The sequence below is a fragment of the Desmodus rotundus genome, chromosome 8 (genome assembly GCF_022682495.2).
Source record: "Desmodus rotundus isolate HL8 chromosome 8, HLdesRot8A.1, whole genome shotgun sequence".
Lineage (NCBI taxonomy): Eukaryota > Metazoa > Chordata > Mammalia > Chiroptera > Phyllostomidae > Desmodus > Desmodus rotundus.
The window spans coordinates 104,046,215-104,066,918 of NC_071394.1; positions in this window are offsets into that span (position 1 = coordinate 104,046,215).

Below are 20,704 nucleotides of genomic sequence, written 5' to 3' on the forward strand. Positions count from 1 at the left end.
AAGAGTGTCCCTTAGAGGGAGTGTTTAAGAAGTGGGTCAGATATTATCATTATTATTCCTTGAATTATTTGATCCCTTTTCTTTTTTTTTATTCCCCTCTGTAAAATATGTCACCATTTTCATTTACTATAGAAAAGGAAGTTGGCTTGAAAAATAAAGTCATTTGGTTTTTACTTCTAGCTCTGCTATGAAGGAGCTGTTTGACTATGGCGAGTATAAGTTCCCACCCTGGGCCTCTGTCTCCTGCGCCATGAAAGCAGAAACCAGGCAGGACTGGGTCCCAGTATGACATACTGCGGCTGCATCTACTGTCCCTGAGGTATGGCTGCCAAGTGGTGTTCAGCCCTGTCTTCTTTGCATCCATCATATCTGTGTCTGATGCTTAAGGGAGACTCCTAACCCTGAGAACACTCTCAAGTAGCCAGAGTCCAAGAAGAGTTTTTCCCCAAATGTGAACCAAACCCTGCAGTTAGAATCTAAACAGTCTCTACCCCCAACTTCATCAAGTCTTGCCCTGTGTGCTATTGATTTCCACAGACAGGAGTCAAGCCTCTGAGGTAGAGCTCCTGGAGGGTGGACGGGGGCTGCTTGAGGGATTCTCAAGGCAACGCCTAGTACATTATGGGTCTCCGGTTAATATTCATTGAAGTTTCATTGAGGTTTGATGAGATGGATGAACCATACAATATGTCAATAAAGTTAAGTATTAACCTAACCACATTCTTAAAGTTATTAAAAATGTCAAGAGCAAGGTGATTTATTTGCTCATTCTATGGAAATATTGCAAATACAGTATATATAAAAATGTGCAGGGCTTAAATGATAATGATTTATTTTTCCAGCTCCATCTTGAGCTTAGTGTCTGTGACTATTTCTGATGCCTCCCACCTCTTTGAGATCTTTGGCCTTTTGACACCATTTTTGGCCCTAAGAGCCATAGCAGGCTGCCTTCTACAGGCTGGAGGTTCAGGAACTGATAGAAATATATTCCCTGGTGGTCTCCTGTCTGTGGAGGATGCCAAGCAGGGCTTAATCACGACCTTTCACGTTTGACATCATTGCCCCTGATTCAGGTGCTTCAGCAGTGGGATGACAAAGCTCTGGCCCTGGGTTGAGACCTGAAAAATGTGCTTTTTGCTCTAACATAGCCTGTGTCCCACGAGAACTATACGCAATAGCAACTGCGGAAGCTCAGGAGAAGTGGGAATTTGAATTATTTGCTTTGGGAATATGCATTCACGTTGAATCATTTGCATCTGACTTGCAGCACAGCCTCCTATGAAGGGCTTCTGAGGGGCCAGCCTTGGGATTCTGCACCCTGGGCCTCAGCCACAGCTTTTTCAGAGCCCAGGGAGACCCTGAGCCTCAGCGTGTGTGCTTGTGCGTCTCAGACTACACGTTCCACAGAGCAAGGTCTGCACAAACAGCTTTGCACAGTCACAGCCAAGCACCCTATACAGAGAAACGCTTGGTAAAAAATGATCTTGATGCTTTGTAATAACTATGTGATTAAAAACCATTTGAAATATGACAACAGTTAACACAAATCCACAGGCCTCCAAGCTCATGCGCAGCTTCCGCAAAGCCTCTATCCTCCATCCCCCTCCACAGCTTCCCATGTGTGCCCTCACTCCTTCAGGATCTCTGCTCCAGACACACTGCCTCCAGGGGTTTGTGTGGGAGAACTCTACCTGCGCCAGACTGCCGGCCCTGCCTTCCCCACCACAGCCCAGCCCAGGACTCAGTACCATTCTCAGCCTCTGGGGGGCACCAGAGCTTGCACATAGCAGGGTAGATTCTTCTTGAGACAAAGGAGGATTTTGGCTGCCAGTTTGTCTTAACATTGTGTAAGGTTTGTCTTGAGGCAGAGGAGGCTGGATATAAACCCGAATCAGGGTGTGCATTGTTCTGGCTGTTCCCATAGGACTGGCTGGGGGCCAGTAGTGGTCCCCACCCCCAGGGAATGGGGAACCAGGTTCTGACTCCTTTTGCACCTGAGAGTACAGCCCACAGGGACCAGTGGTTGGGAGAAGAGGTCCCTGGAGTAAGTAAGACCTTACAGGACAGGAAGCTTATGTCCCCCCTGCCCCATTTGGCCAGGGAGCTGCATTCCTTAGAGAAACAAAAGGTGCCAAAGAAATAAGGAAAGTGAGGAAGACAGGAGGAAACCTCAAAGAGAGAGGGACAGGAAGAAAGAGAGAACACAAGGTAGGGACAAAAACCAAGAATGAGGCAGAGAAAAGCTAATGTATGGTGATTGTTCTAACCAGTGTTATGGGCTTTGGAGCCAAACAATTTGTAGGAAGCAAACTTTCCCAAATGTGAGTACTTAATAAAGAAGAAAATGGAAGGATTGATAATGGAAATTAGGCTAATGAATAAACAAGCTGCTTAAAAAATGGGCTTCTCTAGCAGTCCATTATTTTTAACTTAGTGGCAATTTGCATACTAGTTAATTTGCATATATTAAATACTGCTCCCCTTCTTTTCCTTCCCACCTCCTCCACTTCAGAATAACATTTCATTACGGTGCTGCTGGGCCTGAGGACTCGGAGGCTCTGGAGAGTTTATTAATTTATCCAACACATGCTGTGTACATTTTTATCACTTGCTGCACGGTGGACCCGGTATCTCTGAAGTCATTAACAACATGAGGAGTGTTCTGCTCGAGGTATTTAATAGAGAGCAAGAAAAGCCAGCCTGCAGAATGTACCCCAAACAGGGAACGATCATGTTTGGTTTATATTCTTTCTAGGAAGACAAAGATGATCAATGGATGACTCTCTTGTTTGCATCAGAGAACCTCTGTTTTGTTTAGAGTTTTTTCTTTTTTTAAAATTCAAAGTGAAATAGATCTGACTCCCACTAAGGCACAGATGCTACAAAAGAACGAGCCACACAAGACGTTTCTCTTGCTGCTGCCCGCAGTGGAAGGCAGAGGAACACATGGCTCTTTGGGAGCCTCCGTTACTACTGAGGAGAGCAATAAACCAGAGGGTGAGGGCCCTGGATCCCCCTCCTCTGTGTTCCTCAGAGCCGGGGCTGCTGTCACTCCCCAGCCACCTGGTTCAGCGCTGGACTGCACTTTTCCCCTCTCTTCCAGGGAGCCCTTGCCCCACTGTTGCTTCCTCTAATGGCTTTGTACTCAGTAGGGACTTCCAGCTCTAGCTTCTGGGTGCTTTGTTAAATGCTCTGTTGTGGGTGTGCCACCTCTCATGGGCCTAACGGAAGGCCACTATGACTTTTTAAATGTGATCTGGTCTGGCCCACATGCATTAATCCTGCTGGCATTTTTTAATGCCATCCTATCAGTTTGGCTATTGGTCCCTCTTTCTACATACTATCCCATATGCTTAAGCTGAGGAGAAACCCATATATTTGCCAAGAGCTTATATTTCTCCCCAGGTGCCAGTGTGAATTAAAATTAAATTAACTAATTTATTTAATCATTCATTCATCAAATATTTATTGAATTCCTACTACGTGCCAGATATTCAGAGCCTTGAGGTATGGAGCTTACATTTTATTGGGCAGAGACAAGCAATAAACATATAAACAATAAATACCATCTAAGAGTTACGAATGCTAAGATGAAGGATAAGTAGGATGATGAAGTAGTGAGTGGCATGATGGAGGAGGTACTACATTAGCTAGGGTCATCAGGGACAACCTCTCTAAAGAGGTGAACTTGGAGCTATGACAAAAAAAACTAGAAGGAGGCAGAATTTATTCAGGGTTTTATGGCTGTCTCTGTGCTTGGCTTGGTCTTAGATGGGTTTCTGGCCCAGTGACTTTGTACTTGGCCAAAATAACCTGCGTTTGCCACCACTTGATCCCAAGGGTTTAATTGGCCTGAAGTTTTTGGCTTGGTGAAATAGCAGGCCCTGGGGCCCTCGCATCATTCAGATAACCTTTGGTACAGGCTCGGATCCTATCTGTAGAAACAAACCCCTTTGGAGGAGAGATAATGGTTAAATACATCAGGCAACTCTGGTTTGAATCGTAGTAGTTTTGTGACTTTGGGTAAGTTACAGAACCTCCTTGTACTTTAGTATCCCAATCTGCAAACTGGGTATAATAAATGTAAAAGGCCTGACATGTAGTAAAGGTTGTTTTTTTTTTAACTCCCTACCCAAGGACATGCTTATTAATTTTAGAGAGAGAGGAAGGGAGAGAAACGTCCATATGAGAGAGAAACATTGATTGGTTGCCTCCCATATGTGCCCCGACCAGGGACTGAACTCCCAGCCTTTTGGTGATGGAACAATGTTCCACCAACTGACCCACCAGGCCAGGGCAAGGTTTTATTGCCCAGAAAATACAGACTTTTCTCACTCTATTACCCCAGCTGATAAGGATCTAGTCCATGAATGAAGAGTGTAGAGAATTTTTATGTGGGTTACTAAACATATGCACAGTAGAAAATCATTCCAGAGAAGTCCCTAAGTCCCTTATGGCCTTAGTCAATGAATCAAAGAGCCTTGGGTTTAAAGCCCAGCTCCACTAACAATATTATCCTTCAGCAAGTTACTTAATTTGATTATGACTCATTTTACTCATTTATAATATGGGGATAATAATAATGTCTACCTTATAGGGTTGTTATAAGGATTAATGGGACAATGTCTGTAAAGCATGTAACACATAAATGTTAGCTGTTAATGTTAGTAATATTAATAATAAAATGTTAATAATATATATTAAATAATATATTTAATATTACTTAACTGACCTGGTCTGTGGCAATAAGTAGCTTGATTCTCTAGATTAACAAAAGACTTAAAATTCTTGACATATTGCATTGACTTTTTTTTTTGGCCAAATTATTCTCAAATTGCCAGCCACACTGCCACGTCAGTGTAATTTCCTTCATCACCAATGCCTGTACCCCAGGCTAAGCTGCCATCTTCCCTCCCCAGGACCACTGTGATGGCCTTGACTGGTCTCCCTACTGCTGCTCCTGCCCTCCTATACACCCTTTATCACTCATCAGACAGATGATCTGTACAATACACTCATACATCATCTATCAAATGGTTTTTATTCATCCCTAAAATAAAACTCAAACTCCTTCCCGGGGCCTATAAGGCATTGATAGAACCTGTCCCTTACTTATGTTTCTAAACTAAACTGCCCCCACTTTCCTCCATGCCTGCTATACTCCAGCCGCGCTGGCCTTCTTTCTGTTCCTAAACCTGCCACGCTCTTCCTGCCGTAGGGTCTTTGGTCATTTCTTCTGCCTGTAATGCCCCTCCCTCTGTGCTGATAGATCAGTGAGGAGTTTCACTGGACTCTGAATAACAGAAATTCTGACAATGTGACTTTAAAACATACCAGGATTTTTGTTTGTTTGTTTGTTTAATCATTCAGTTGGAAGTTGGGGTAAAGGCAGCACTGGTCATCTGCTTAAAAACATCACAGACAAGGTCCTTGAGGTTCTGTGTCTTGGCCTTTTCCTCATGGTTGCAAGATGGCTGCCATAGCAGTAGGCATCCTAGTTGTACTTCAGACAAGAGCTGAAGGGAAGCAAGAAAGGGCAGTACTTCTGTTAGGGGAGAAATACTTTCCCCTAAGCTCCAGCTTATTTCTCATTGGCCAGAATATTGTCACATTGGCTACCCATTGCTATCAAGAATCCTGGGATAATGTGTTTTAGCTAGGTGCGCTGTGACCACAAACAAAATTGTGGCTGGTACTTTTAGCGGGGTACATCACAGTCCTAAACAAAGTAGAAAAGAAGTGGACAAGTATTAGGTAGGCAACTAGTGCTACATGTGACAGCTGGCTTCTCACCATTTTTAGGTCTCACCATTTTCTCCTCAGAGAGGCCTTCTCTGAACACCTTACCTAAGGAACCCACCCCACCACCATTATTCTCTGTTAAAAGCCCTTCTTATTTCCTTTATCACACTTTTTATGATGTAATTGTTCAATTATTTTTTTGTGTACTTATTGTATATCTTGCTTTGAGGCACCATAAGGGCAGGGAGAATGTCTTCTTGTCTTACCACTGAATCCCTGGAATCCAGCTCAGAGCTGGGCATGTAGTGGTTTCTCAAGAAATTGTCTATTGAATGAGTGAGTGACTCAGTTAGCAAATGAATATAGGATACCTCTAGGATGTTGGAAATGTTCTTTGTTTCTTTCTCAGGCTACCCCAATCAAGCGGAGCCCCACAGTGGAATTGTTAAATACAAGTAAGCATAGTAAGCTAATGTTAATAGTGACTTTGTCAAATTAACAAATGACTGCAAGTCCAGAAGATGAATTACTGGGTTCTTAGTCCCACATGTTTTCCCCAGCACTCAGCTCTCATCGGGTGAAGATTTCAGTAGTTGTGGGTGAGTTGAGTGGGGCAAGTGGTAGAGGAGACATGGGGTCTAATCCCAGAGCTGTCCTTTGAGGGTGTTAGCTGTTACTCTCAACATTTGGGTTGGGAGCATGCTGCACAATGATTGTGTTTTCCCTTCTAAAAAAAAAAAACAACACCAAACCAAACCACAATATATCACTTATTCTGTATTATCTGCATGGGCTAACCAAATCTTCAAAACAATCCAGAGAGGGAAGCTGAGGCCCTGGAAAGTTAGTGGTTAGGGAGTGGTGATGGAGCCTGGGTTAGTGGGTAATGGAGTAGCCAGGCTCCAGTGCCTGTACACTCAGCTGATACTATGTTATGGTGCTCATTATTTTAATTTAATACAGGATTTCTTTAGAATGAATTGGCCATGCCAAATGTAAGTCTGTATTGTAGTATACCCACGACTCTTTTATAAATGTCAGCATTCAGGCAAAAGTGAAGAAAATGACTCTTTGGTGCATAACTGCAGAGATAAGTACCTCATTTGGGAGGGAGCTGCTGAGACAAACTGGAAGATGGGGAGTGGTGATGGTTCAGTAGGAGCTGCACCAGCCGACCTCCATCCTCTTCCAGCCCTTGTATCTGTAATTGCAGCATTATCACCCTGAATTAAATTTCGGGGCCAGCTCCCTGCATTGCTCTAATCTCTCTTTTCTAAAGGCATGTTAATATTGCTAATCAGAGCCCTGTGGAGTGACATTTTTCCCCTGAGTGTTGCTGCGAAGGAAACCTCTCGGAGGAATGAGATTCTACAACTAATTTAAGAACAGGTGTAGTATATAAGTAAGCCTGGTAGAGTCTGACTTCTCAAATCATGAAAGACCTCCTGGGGGGACAGGACAGGCTGTAGAGCTGTGCAGACTTGAATTCAAATCCTGACACTGTGACTTGCCAGCCATGTCACATTGAGCAGGTCACTTAACCCTTCGAATCTGTTTCTTCACATTTGAAAGGGATTAAATGCGAGGGATTGCACATGATAACATGTGTCAAAGGCCTAGCACGGTGACAGTCACAGAGTGGGAATTCAACCTATGCTAACTCCTTTCTCCTCACCTCTCTGATGCCATCTGGTTCACTTACTCACCCCTCTCTGATAAATCTTTACAAAGGAGACTGTTTCAAAATAACTTCAGGGAGGAGATTTGATGAGCACTCTTGGTCACTCATTCCACTGTCATTAGCTTCCCTAATTTTCTGGCCTTTAAAAAAGCAACTGTGCTCAGTGGGGAGCCTCACAGCTGAGTGGACATGCAGGGCTGGGGAGGGGACTCGAGAGTGCCAGAGAGAAGCTAAAAAGGTTGGTTGAAAAGACCCTAGAGAAAAACTGGAGATATTGAAACCACTCAGCCTGAACCTTCGGGCCTGACTTGAAGGATTTATTAACAGCACTAGGGCTTTGCTTTCAGTGTGGGCACCAGTCAGGGGCCAGAACATACAAGGATGAGTGGACCAACCATAAAGACAGCCCTCAAATGCAAGAGAGAGCCATCAGCCCTGTGGCCACAGTGGCGATGGCCCACCCTCAGGGTAACTGTTTTGTGTCCCAGTTGTGTCTTGACTTTGAGTCCTCATATTCTATAAGCTCACCCACATTGCCCCTTCTCTTGGTTGTGAGCCTTATGTGTGGTTCTGCACTTCTTCCTGCCATGTAGCCTTATCTGGAAAATTGCAATTCTTAGGGTCCTCCTCCTAAAGTTAACAAAAATCTACTTCCTTTTAACTCTGCACACTGATTCTTGCCCTGCCCCTAGGGTTCACACCGTGAGAACATTCTCCCTTCTGAATGACAGTCTTAGAAATGTAAAGACAATGATCATCAGGCTAAACAGTCTGGTGCCTTCATTTGCAATTTAATTAACACGGTTTCCAGCTCTTCTCCCATTTTCTTCACCTGCCTGTGGCCCTTCTCCAATTGGTCACTGACCCTCTTAACCACAGATCGCAAGACCACTGGGAGAAGCAGGTGGAGCTAGTTACCACTGAAAAACCGCACTCTAAGTTCGCTTCCTTGGCCAAGTTCCCCCGCCGCTCCCCCGCCCCCACTGTAATGAATGAAACTGAACATGCCCCTTAACCTCAATCCTGAGGACTTTTTCTTATGAGTTGATATCAAGGTTTGTCTCTTCATCCTCTATTGGTGGACTTGGTTCTTTGAACCAAACCCACAGGTTTTTGAAATACCAGTTGATATATCTCATCAGGTTTGAACCAATATCTCTGCCTGTCAAGATTCTTTTGGCTTTCTGATTCTGCCATTCCATTCTTCATCTTCTCCTCTCAGCTTTAAGCCATGGAGATGACATAGGAAGAATCTAGGGGACAAAAATATAATAATGCTGGAGGAAGATTTGGACTGGATAAGGTGGAGGTCAATATTTTTCATTATATCATTTAGGTATCCTGTAGGATCACATCACCCATTAATCATCATCTCCAAATTTATTCAACTGGTTATAAATCCATTGAATGGTATTATCATGAGGTCCATATCTCTGTAATTTGTTCATAGCAATATCATAGGAAACTCCATCAAACACATTGGTAGAATCAATAGACACTGTATCTATTGCATCTCTTTATTTCTCTGTTGTGGTCGCCCCACCAACAAGCCTGTCTAATGTGGCTTGTTCTTGGTGAGTCTCTGTTGGTCCCAGGAAATAAACACACTCCCCACTCGAGGAGTTCCCATTTTCCCTATTCCACAGTCTGCCCAAGGGTTTGATAGGGACCATCTTACTCCTGTAAAAATCAGGACTCATTCTCCTTCCAAAGGATATTGCATGGATGACAAAGGAACAAAGGATACTGAGATTAAACTGTAGAAATAATTTCGATTAGGCATTAAGAGTAATTCTCTGACTAGACATTGTGCTAAAATTCTTAAAAATGGATATGATGTCACTTGTACAAGTTACTAATAAGCTGGCTATGTATTTGAAAAATTTCCTTTGCAGACCCAGAGGCAAAGGTATGAGTGAGGTCACACAATAGCAAGGGGATTACTGTACTGAAGGAGTCAAAGCCTAGGTTTTACTTGTGGCCTTGCTGCTCGATGATAGCTTTGTTGACAAGTTATTGTGGGATAGTTTTTTCTCTCTGAGGCTCTATTGCCTGAACTTCAAAAGGGAATGGGAATAATTTCCATCCCTATCTCACAGAGTTGTTGTGAGAACTGGAATGAAAGGCAGCATCACACAAGAGTAAGAGGTTATTATTATGGCTTCAGGAGGAGCTGTGTCTCTAAGTGGGATCCATGGCTGTCAGATCCATGATTGCAGTTGTAAATACTGTGGGATGTTGAAAGCACACACTGTTTGGGGTTGATCTTACTCTCTAATTGGGTGTCACCTTTTGTGAGCCAAGCGGCTGCCAAAACTGATTGCCTCTGATTCAGTTTCTTGGAACTGATCAGCATATTGTTTTGTTAACAACTATCTGAGGTTCAAGAAGTCTTCTGAGTGATACCACTTGAAGTATAACAGCTGGCTAGGGGGTGTCTTATGGTACACTCAAATGAAATTTGTGTGCTGTTCCCTTCTTATGAGCAAATGTGGCAACAAGCTTGAAAAGGAGACTTGGTGATTCCCCACTGCCTTCAGCACTCAGTAATTTTCATATTTTGATACAGAAAATACATCTTCAGTTCTTTTTAGGTCAGTCTGCCTTTTGTTCATGAACTAAATAGGATACACAGGGCCAAGGAAGAGTGAAGATAAGACTCAGCATCACTTCAATAACAGGACATCTATCCAGTGCCTGCCATTCATCCATTTATACTCCTGTTCACCCATATATATGTCCATCCATCCATTCATCCATCCATCCATGTATCCATCCATTCATCCAATATTCAATAAGTATCTACTATGCACAATGCACTTAATGGTGCCTAAATCCTGCTCTCAAGGAGTTTGTGGTTTAGCATATGAGATAAATTATATGTAATTCATGGTAAAAAAAAGTTATTACAAGATCCTAGAGAGATTGCTTTCAGATAGCTAGAACTAGGGAAGCATTTGAACTGAACCAGGAAAATTGGATATGACTTAGATATATGGAAATGGGAGATAAGATTTCTCAAGGTAGAAGGAATAACCAATAGTAAGGACATGAAGGAATTAAACTATGGAGACTACATGGACCATACTGTTTGGGATTGGGCTTTGTAGGAGAATTAATAGTAGATGAGCTGACAAGTTAGTCTGGGACAGATAGCAGAGGGCCTGGAATTCCAAGCTCAGGAGTCTATACTTCATTCAAAAGAAAATGGGGAGCCATTGAGGAATTTTGAGTCCTGTAGTCTATGTAACTAGAACTGTGTTCCAGAAAGATCACCGCATTGACCAGTGTTAAAAGTTGGAAGCAATATGTTAGAGCCTTGCCTCCAAATCCTACCTTCTGGCTTTCAAGTGGTAGTCACTGCTGCCAATGGCAGGAAAGAAGGTGGCTCTATTTAATCCTGAAGAAAGAATGTGAGTGCAATGGTGTGTGTTCCAGTTAGATCTCCTTTTCAGGACTGACACTCATCCACTCTTGCTGGGGGTGTTGGTTAATGATGGCCCATGGCAGCATCCCTCTCTGGGAACTGCCCTTGAGGGAGAGAATTGCCTCCCTCAAGGTTATTCTCTATCCTTCCATGACTGGTTGATACAGGATGTACAAAGGCCTGGTCCCTTGCCTCAATGTGGGGGACAACTCTGAACGACCCTACAGCTCCCAAGATCCCAACAGGATCATCTGAGGCCTCTCTGTTCCCCATTGTACCACCCAACAAACCTCCTGCATAAACATGTCTGTCTCACAGTCTGTTTCCAGGATCCCACCAAAGGCAATAGGTCTTCCTCTTCTCCAGCTCCATCCTCAGTTGACCTATCCAGTGGATGGCTTATTTCAGCCATGTGTCATCTCTCTTGGTGGGAGCTGGAGGTAGGCAGTGCTGCTCCTATTCTGAAAAGATTCCCTCAGTGAATGTAGGGTTTTTTCTTTGTTCTGAGGGTCTCTGAAATTTCCCAGGCTGTGTTACCCAAAATATCTTTCATGGGATGTTTCTGGAGGTGCTCCTCACAAAAAGAGGAATCAAACAAGTACTCAGTATTCAGAGGTTAGAATTGTAGACAATGCATTTGATTCTAAGGACCTCTTTCTCAAAAAAAAAACATCAGGAATCAAGGAACTATTGCTCTGTGACTTTCAGAGATTGTTTGGGGCTGAAATACTCATTAGTGAAGGGCAAAGCCACTGTTCACTTGGGATGATGGTTTTAAGGCAGAGGTTGAAATTTCATGTAGCTTAGCATCCATTCAACATAAACAATGAGACTGTGGGGACCTGGGAATCAAGCACACCCCTGTCCAAAGGGAGCTGCTGCTACATGGCTCCAGATAGACAGCTGTTGCCATATGGGAGCACTAGCTCCTGTGGCCAGACCTCAGATTGTGCAAGAGAAGCCAGATATCTGTATTTTCTTTTTAGTTGTAATCTCTTGAGTTTTAATTCAATTTTTAGAAAGTATTGTGTTTGTAGAACAAAATGTATCTGCGAGCTGGGTGTGGACTGTGGGCTGTGGCTGTCTGCCTTTGTTTTAAATCACTGTACATGCTGGAGAGAATGCCAGAGGCAAAAAACAAACAACAACAACAAAAACCATGTGAGCACATTTGTGTGTTCATGTCTAGAGGGGGCTCTGCCTAGTAATGGCAGACTGGGAATGAGGGTGGGCTAGAAAAATGGGGGGAAGGCTGCTGAGCCTAAGCATGAGTGATCTGAAGAGCAGACAGCTGAAAACACGCTTCCAAATGTGTATTGGCCTGTTGCCTTCATGGGGAATGGGGAAATCTGCAGGTTTAAAAAAATCTTATTTGCAAATTTACTTATTCCTTAAATTTCTTCTTAAAACATCACTTTATGTTATTTAATCTTCAAGAAATCCTTCAAGGATTCCCAATTGTACACAAGATAACAGTTGGCAGTTAAGCCCCTCTATATTAAGAATACACATGCAAGTCATTCACTCAGGTGTGAATTCCTTTGACACATACACAGATAATTAAACAAATAACTATTGAATGCTGTATTGTGCAGGCCACTGTATGAGGGAGCTGCTGGGAATAGAAAAATGAATGAGATACTGTCTCTGCCTCCCCTGAACTCAGACACCAGCACGGTAGGATGGAATAATGGTAACACTTCACATTTTCTAACCACCTACTAAGTGCTTTATACTTTTCTTAGTATTTTTCTCATAGCAGCCTACTGAAGAAGTGACTGTTATTCCTGACTGCAGTTTAGAGAAAGAAATGGAGGCACAGGTTGTTTTGGCCCTTGGCCCAAGGTCACAGAGTTATAGGAGCTGCCACTAGATAACAGACTGGTGTATACCTTGTAACCATTAATCCACCAGCCGCCTGCTCTGTGAACAGCCTCTGAGTGCCTCTGAATTCTGGTGGAGAGTGTGTCGGAGGCAGCTCGTTGCTGAGTGCTGAGGATATGCTTGAGACTCAAGTAGGGAGAGGTCCCTCTGGGAAAAGGAGTTCAGGTAAAGGCAGTAGGCAAAGGCTCATCAACAGGGGGCCAGAGTGTCCCTGGGACCGCAAGGAGCAAAAGGAAGCAGTGATGAAACAGTAGAACAGCTCCTGGGGCCACAGCGCTGGCTGTCATCAGAGCCTGTCAGAGTAGAGAACACTTAGACCTCATTAGGTGCTGCAGAGGAAGAAAAAGAAGGATGTAAAAAGGTTTGTTCTCCTACTAGACACAAAACCGCTTATCCTCTTTAGAGAGGAAACAAGGGCAAATCCCAATAAAATGTCACTTTTTCCATGTCAGATGAACAAAGATTCAAAAGCTTAAATGCCTAATATTACTTAGTGTTGGCCAGGGCTCTGCCTTTCCACAATATTCATGAGAGAGTGAATTGGGAAAGGCTTTTGAGTGCAGTTTGACTATACTGTACGTGTATATACATAAGAGTATGTGTCCTATGGACATACCAGCAGAAGTGCATGTGTGCACACAATGGTGTGGCATTATTAGAAACAGAAAATTAGAAATGATTTCATCAGTGAAGAGTTAAGTAAATAGATTTTGATACTACAAAATAGGGAACACTGTGTCTTCTTATGTCTCTTAAAATAAAACCCCAAGGTCCTCCCATGCCTTGCAAGGCATGATCTTGTCACTGTTTCCCTCTTCAGGCTCACTTACCACAGTTCTCTCCCTTCACTGCCTCAGCCACAGGGAGATTCTGGATGCTCCTCTTCAGATCAGGGCAGTTCCACCCTCAGGGTCTTTGCTCTCGCTGGTCTCTTAGAAGGTTCTTTCCCAGATATTCACATGACTCGCTCCCTCCCTTCATTATGCCTCTGTTCAAATATCAACGTGTGGCCCAGATCTCCTAAGATGGTCCTCAATGGTCCCTTCTCCTGGTATTTGCACTCTGTGTCATCTCTACCCCTTGAGTGTGGGCTGGACTGAGTGACTTGCTACTAATGAACAGAATGTAACAAAAATGAGGGAATGTCACATTTGAGATTTTATAGTAAAATACTGTGGCTTCCATCTCTCTCTCTCTCACTCTTGCTCACTGTGATGAAGCCAGCTGCGTGTTGTGAGCTGCCCTAGGGAGAAGCCTCTGCGACAAGGAACTGAGGGAAGTTGACAGCAAATAGTCAAAGAGAGACTGAAGTACTCAGAGAACAGCCTGCGAGAAAGGAATTCTTGCCAACAACAGTGTGAGTTAGGAAGTGGTTCCTTCCCCAGTTGAGCCTTCAGATGAGTATAGACCTGGCTGACACCTTGACTGCAGCTTGGGAGAGACCCTAAATCTGAGGCTGCAGCTCAGCCCCTTCTGGAATCCTGTCCTACAGAAACTGTGAGTTAATAAATATTGCTGTTTAAACCACTAAGATGTTGGGAATAATTTGTTATACAGTTATTGCTAACAGACACAGAGCCCCTCAGAAAAGTCTTGCATAACTACACAATCTAAAATGGCATTTTTTGTTGTATAATGTCTTATTAACCTGCTTTGTTTTTCTTCATAACATGTATCTCTTGGATTTTTATATATTTATTTATAGATTTCTTTCTCTACTAGAATGTAAAGTCTCTGAGGGCAAAGCCTTTGTTTTGTTTGCTGTTGTGTTCACTAGTGCCTAGAGCAGAGCCTGCATTTTATAAGTGTGTGAAAGAATGAGTAATGTGCCCCATAAAAAGAATGAGCTGGTCATGAATATCCAGATGTGGGAGAGGCTTCCAAGATATAGCATTATGGGGGAGAGGGAAGCAAGTTGTAAGTCAATCTACATATAACAATGATCCCTGTTCATATATAAAAGTTTGTATATCCATTAAAAAATATTGGAAAGGATATATCAAAGTGGCTTTCTCTGGAAGATTATGGGGCTACACTATCTTCTTAAACATTTCCATATTTTTAAAATGTTTTACAATGATTTTTCTGGTATTATAAAAAATGGGAGTCATAAAAAACTCAGTGAAGACATTTTTTAGAATTTGTAAAGCCAACCAGCCACTTGCTTTTCAGTGTTCTTGCATCGCTTCTCGGTGAACCTTAGAGGGGGCAACCTGCCACTGCTCTGGATCCAGGAGCCCTGGAGTTCCTCTTTACAGTGGCTGGAAACCCCTCCCCTTGCAGCCTCCCCAGCCAGACTTCAGTCCTCAGCAGCGCACAACAAGAGCTCATCTCTCTCCCACATGACAGACTGTCAGAAATCCACCATGTTTCCTGCGAACACTTCTTGGCAATAATTACAGAATAAGAAATGGGAGGTTGAAAAGAAATAAAAAGACAGTACAGCCCAAATCACTGTTTTTGCAGTTAACCTTGAGGGGAAAAAGGCTGCTGAGGAGCTGATGGATGGAGCAGAGGGCTCTGCTCTCATCTTCTCTGCTTGGGTGTAAAGTTCTCATGAGTAGTTAAGACTGGGCTTCACGAAAGAGTCTGGTGAGGCCCGTAGGCACACAGGCAGGTTTCTCCTTGTCTATGCTGAGTATGCATGTGCAAGAAGGTACCCAGAGCTGTTTCATCTAAAGCTACAGAATTCTCTTTAAAGTCAGTATGGGAGAGAGAGATGGGGGGCAGCCTTGCTATCATTCCTTATAGTTTTTCATCAACCACCATGCAATCAACTCTCCAGCCCCCACCCCATATCACATATGCTGTAAAGATTGTTGTGTGCATTGACTGGGACAGAAGCTAAGGCTCAGAGAGCAGGGCTCAGGGTTTCTGTTCTCTGTGGTATCCTCAGTGCTTGATATAGTGACATTCTGGTGGGTGCTCCGGCAGTTTGGTTGGCTGAATGAAGGGCTACACTCACATTTGTGTATGTCCTTTTCAAAGTGTGTTCAGGTGTGGTCTGGCCAAGGCAGAGTAGAGCAGGATTGTGGATCCCTTCTTTCTACATCCTTTACTTCTATGATTATGACCTAAAATTCCATTTTTTAGGCAGCTAAATTAAGCAGATATATAACTGTTGGTCCTCCTGTTCCTCCAATCTTTACTTCTTAATTTAAAGGAAATGTTAGATAATTTTTCTTTAAATGTTGCTTTAATTATGAAGTATTTCAAATAAACATTTCAAATATTTCAAATATAACAAGTGCTCATGGATTTATCTATTGAATTTAACAAATATTCTATTTGTCATAGTTACATCTGTTTTCGAGAAATAAAAGATACATGTAAACTTGAACCTTCTTTTAATTTTAATTCTTTGCTCTTCATCTCTTTATCCCAAGAGATGGATATTATTCTGAAGTTGGTGTGTGTCCTTCTCATCTATGTTTTATATTTTATTATACATGTATATACCCATATAAATAAAATGCCATATGTAATGTATTATATCTTTCTGTCTGGTAATGCTGTAGCTCAGAATTATGTGTTCACTTTTGATTCATGGAAACCTAATCTACACATTTCAATCACTGAATTCTATGAGTATGTCAAAATTTGTCTACTCCCTAACAGCTGTGTATAGAATTTCTCATTTCTTCACTTTATGTCATCCCTTAGCTTTATCAGACTTTTGAAATGATCAATCTGAAGATAGGAAATAATGTCCCATTTTAATTTGCATTTTCCTCATTACTAAGTGAGGTTGGACATCTTTCATGCATTTATTTGCCATTCAGCTTTTCTCTTTTATCAAATGCCTGTTCTTACATTGTGGTAATTTATAAAAATAACCACAATATTTTCCCTCTCTGAATCCACACCCTTGGGTAGTTCCCATCACACTGGCTCTGGGATTAGACATGTGACTTGCCTTAGCCAATGAAACATGAACATGTGAGAGTTAAAGAGACCCAAGAGATTTGAAAAGTGCCTGTGTATTGGTACTTGCCTTGTCTTGCTGCTCTTGGGAGCCCTGAAGCCACCACCATGTGAATCATCCCAAACTAGCCTGATGGATAATGAGAGACTCGAGCTCAGTAAACTCCATTATTCCTGCCAACCGTTAAACATATGAGAGAGGCCATTGTTCGTCAGCAGACTGCAAACATGAGAGCAAGCCCAGCTAACCTCCTGAAGAAGAAGGCAGCCATTCCCTCTGAGCTCAGCCCAGATTGACAGCAGTGAACAAGTGAATGGCTGTTGTTTTAAACCAATAAATATTAGATGATATGTTAAGCAGATAAAACTCATTGACACACACTTTTGTCCACCCTGTCCCCCTTTGTTTGTTTGTCCTTTTCTTATTGCTAAGCTCTTTCTTAAAAAAAAAAATTGTTAAATCCTCACCCGAGGATATGTTTATTGATTGTCGAGAGAGAGGAAGGGAGGGAGGGAGGGAAGGGGGAAGAGGAGCATTGGAAACATTGACTGGTTGCCTCCCGTACATGACCTGAATGGGGACTGAACCAGCAACCTAGGCATGTGCCCTGACTGCGGATCAAACCCTAACAAACTAGGTATGTGCCCTGACCAGGGATGGAACTCACAACATTTTGGTGTGTGGGGTGATGCTCTAACTAACTGAGCCACCTGGTCAGAGCATGCTAAGCTCTTTCTTAACATGATATTTTGCATGTAACACTGTGAGTAAATTTATAAAGTAGACATTATCACCATCATTTTATACATGAGGAAACTAGGATAAAGAGGTTTAGTGACTTGTTAAGGATCATGCAGCTATCAAGTATGGGAAGTGAAATTTGAATCCATGCCTATCTGACTATAGAGGCCAAACTCTTAAGCCATTTCACGACCCTGTTTCTCTCATACAGTAAATTCAATCAGTAGCATCACACTGGGAGCTTGACATTGGCTGTGATAGGAATAGTTGCATCATAGAAATTAGTAAAAGCTGCAAATCAGGGCTTTGTTTTTTTCCTTTCAGAGAACTGGTTTACCAGCACACCAAACACTAGACTGAGTTTCTTCCTATTCTGTTATATATATCTTGTTATATCTGCCCCACTCAGCTACTCGTTAGCATAGTATTGGAATATGATTCTGGCACCCAACATATTTTCTTTCCTTCTCCAATTAATATTGTCTATGGATTAAAAAAAGTCTGTCTTCTATATCTTCTTTGGGTCATTCACTGAGCTTTAAAGGCTGGGAGTGGAGACCTCTCTCCAGGTTCACTCGCTCCATTAATCAACAGTTTTATTCCTCTATTAATAGCCAATATTGATTGAGTATTTACTATGTACTAAGCTGTGTTCTAAGTCTATTAATTGTATTTAATTATTGCAATTCACTCAACAACCTAGGAAGGATGGATTTGAGGCACAAATAAACTGAATTATGTTCTGTTCCTTAGGTATCTACATAGTTAGCTGATGGCTGAGCTGGTCTTCAAACCCAGTTTGCTGCCTCCTTTTACCCAACTGTGTTTCAATCCAGCCCTGGAGACAGTTTTTATCTATAAGGACACTACAGGGGTGCTTGGATTTAGTGAGCAATAGAATTCAGCAGCCAGTGGAGAGTCACTGAAAGTTTTTTTAAAAATATACTTTATTGATTATGCTATTACAGTTGTCCCATTTTCCCCCCTTCACACCCCTCCACCCTGCACACCCCCTCCCGCCCACATTCCCCCCACTTTAGTTCATGTCCATGGGTCACACATGTAAGTTCTTTGGCTTCTACATTTCTGATACTATTCTTGCCTATCCCCCTGTCTATTTTCTACCTACCATTTATGCTACTTATTCTCTGTACCTTTCCCCCGTCTCTCCCCCTCCCACTCCCCTGTTGATAACCCTCCATGTGATCTCCATTTCTGTGGTCTGTTCCTGTTCTAGTTGTTTGCTTAGTTTGCTTTTGTTTTTGTTTTATGTGTGGTTGTTAATAACTGCGAGTTTGCTGTCATTTTACTGTTCATATTTTTTATCTTCTTTTTCTTAGATAAATCCCTTTAACATTTCATATAAAAAGGGCTTGGTGATGATGAACTTCTTTAACTCGACCTTATCTGAGAAGCACTTTATCTGCTCTTCCATTCTAAATGAAAGCTTTGGGGGATAGAGCAATCTCAGATGTAGGTCCTTGCCTTTCATGACTTGGAATACTTCTTTCTACAGCCCCTTCTTGCCTGTAAGGTCTCTTTTGAGAAATCAGCTGACAGTCTCATGGGAACCCCTTTGTAGGTAACTGTGTCCTTTTCTCTCGCTGCTTCTAAGATTCTCTCCTTATTTTTCATCTTGGGTAATATAATTATGATGTGCCTTGGTGTGTTCCTCTTTGGGTCCAGCTTCTTTGGGACCCTCTGAGCTTCCTGGACTTCCTGGAAGTCTATTTCCTTTTCCAGACTGGGGAAGTTCTCCTTCATTATTTGTTCAAATAAGTTTTCAATTTTTTTGTTCTTCCTCTTCTCCTTCTGGCACCCCTATAATTCGGATGTTGGAACATTTCAAGATGTCCTGGAGGTTCCTAATCCTCTCCTCATTTTCCCGAATTCTTGTTTCTTCATTATTTTCTGGTTGGATGTTTCTTTCTTCCTTCTGGTCCACACCGTTGATTTGAGTCCCAGTTTCCTTCCCATCACTATTGGCTCCCTGTACATTTTCCTTTGTTTTCTCTTAGCATAGCCTTAATTTTTTCATCTAATTTGTGACCAAATTCGACCAATTCTGTGAGCATCCTGATTACCAGTGTTTGGAACTGTGCATCTGATAGGTTGGCTATCTCTTCATTGCTTAGTTGTATTTTTTTCTGGAGCTTTGAAGTGTTCTGTCATTTGGGCCTTTTTTTTTTTTTTTTTGTCTTGCTGTGCCTGTTATGTAGTAAGGGGCAGAGCCTTAGGTGTTCACCAGGGTGGGGCAACCCACGTTGCTGCACTGTGACAGTGTATGTGGGGAAGGGGTCCAAGAGGGAACAATGGTGCTTGTTCCACTCTCTGCTGGATTTCAGTCACTTCCCCTGCTCCCTACAAGCAAATTGGGCCTTTCTGGTGCTGCTTCCCCGTGTGTGGGTTTGCTGTGTACGTTCTAGGACCCCATGGGTCTCTCCAAGGAACTCTCTTGTGAGGCTGGGAGTTTCTCCTGCTGCCGCCTCAACCTCCACGGGTGTATTCAATCAGTGGTTTGAGGCTTTATTTCCCTGCGCTGGAGCCCTGAGTTGCGTGGTCTGCTGTGCTCCCCTGCCAGTTCCTCCCAGTTTATCTATGTGCGAATGTGGGGCCACAGGGTCTGCCAGCAACCACCTTGTGGGGTCTGCTAGCTGCAGCCTGGCCTGCCCCATTCCACAATCCACCACCTCACTGGGTCCGCCAGCCACCGCTTGCCGTGAGTCCTCTCTGTCTCGGCTGCCCATCTCCACCCCTCCTACTGGTCTGGATGAATGTTTCTTCCTTATCTCCTTGGTTGTCAGACTTCCATGCAGTTCGATTTTCTGTCAGTTCTGGTTGGTTTTTGTTTTTAAATTGTTTTTGTCCTTCTTTTGGTTGTATGAGGAGGCACAGTGTTGATTCATAGGGTTTTGATTTAATCACTTCCCACATATTTATTATTTTTCACTAGTGAATCTTTAGGTTTCTCAAGAGGGAGGGACTGCATCTTATACTTTGGCATGCTCTGCAGTGCTGAGAACATCAGAGTTACCCCATAAATGGTTGTGAAATATAAGAATGCATAAAGAACTCTTCATTTCTTTCCCACTGGCAAGCTCATTGGCAATAGGTACCTTAAGTAATATAATTAGGAAGCTCCAAAATAAAAGTGTGTTAAGGAACTACTTAAATGCTGTAAAGGAAAGTAAAGAAGACAGCCAATTAGTACCTACCAGCACCCATGATTTCTACATAATAGGAAAAGTCATTTATTTGATTTAGTTGACTTAGGTTCCTGGCTGTACGCTGTCCCCTGAGTCCT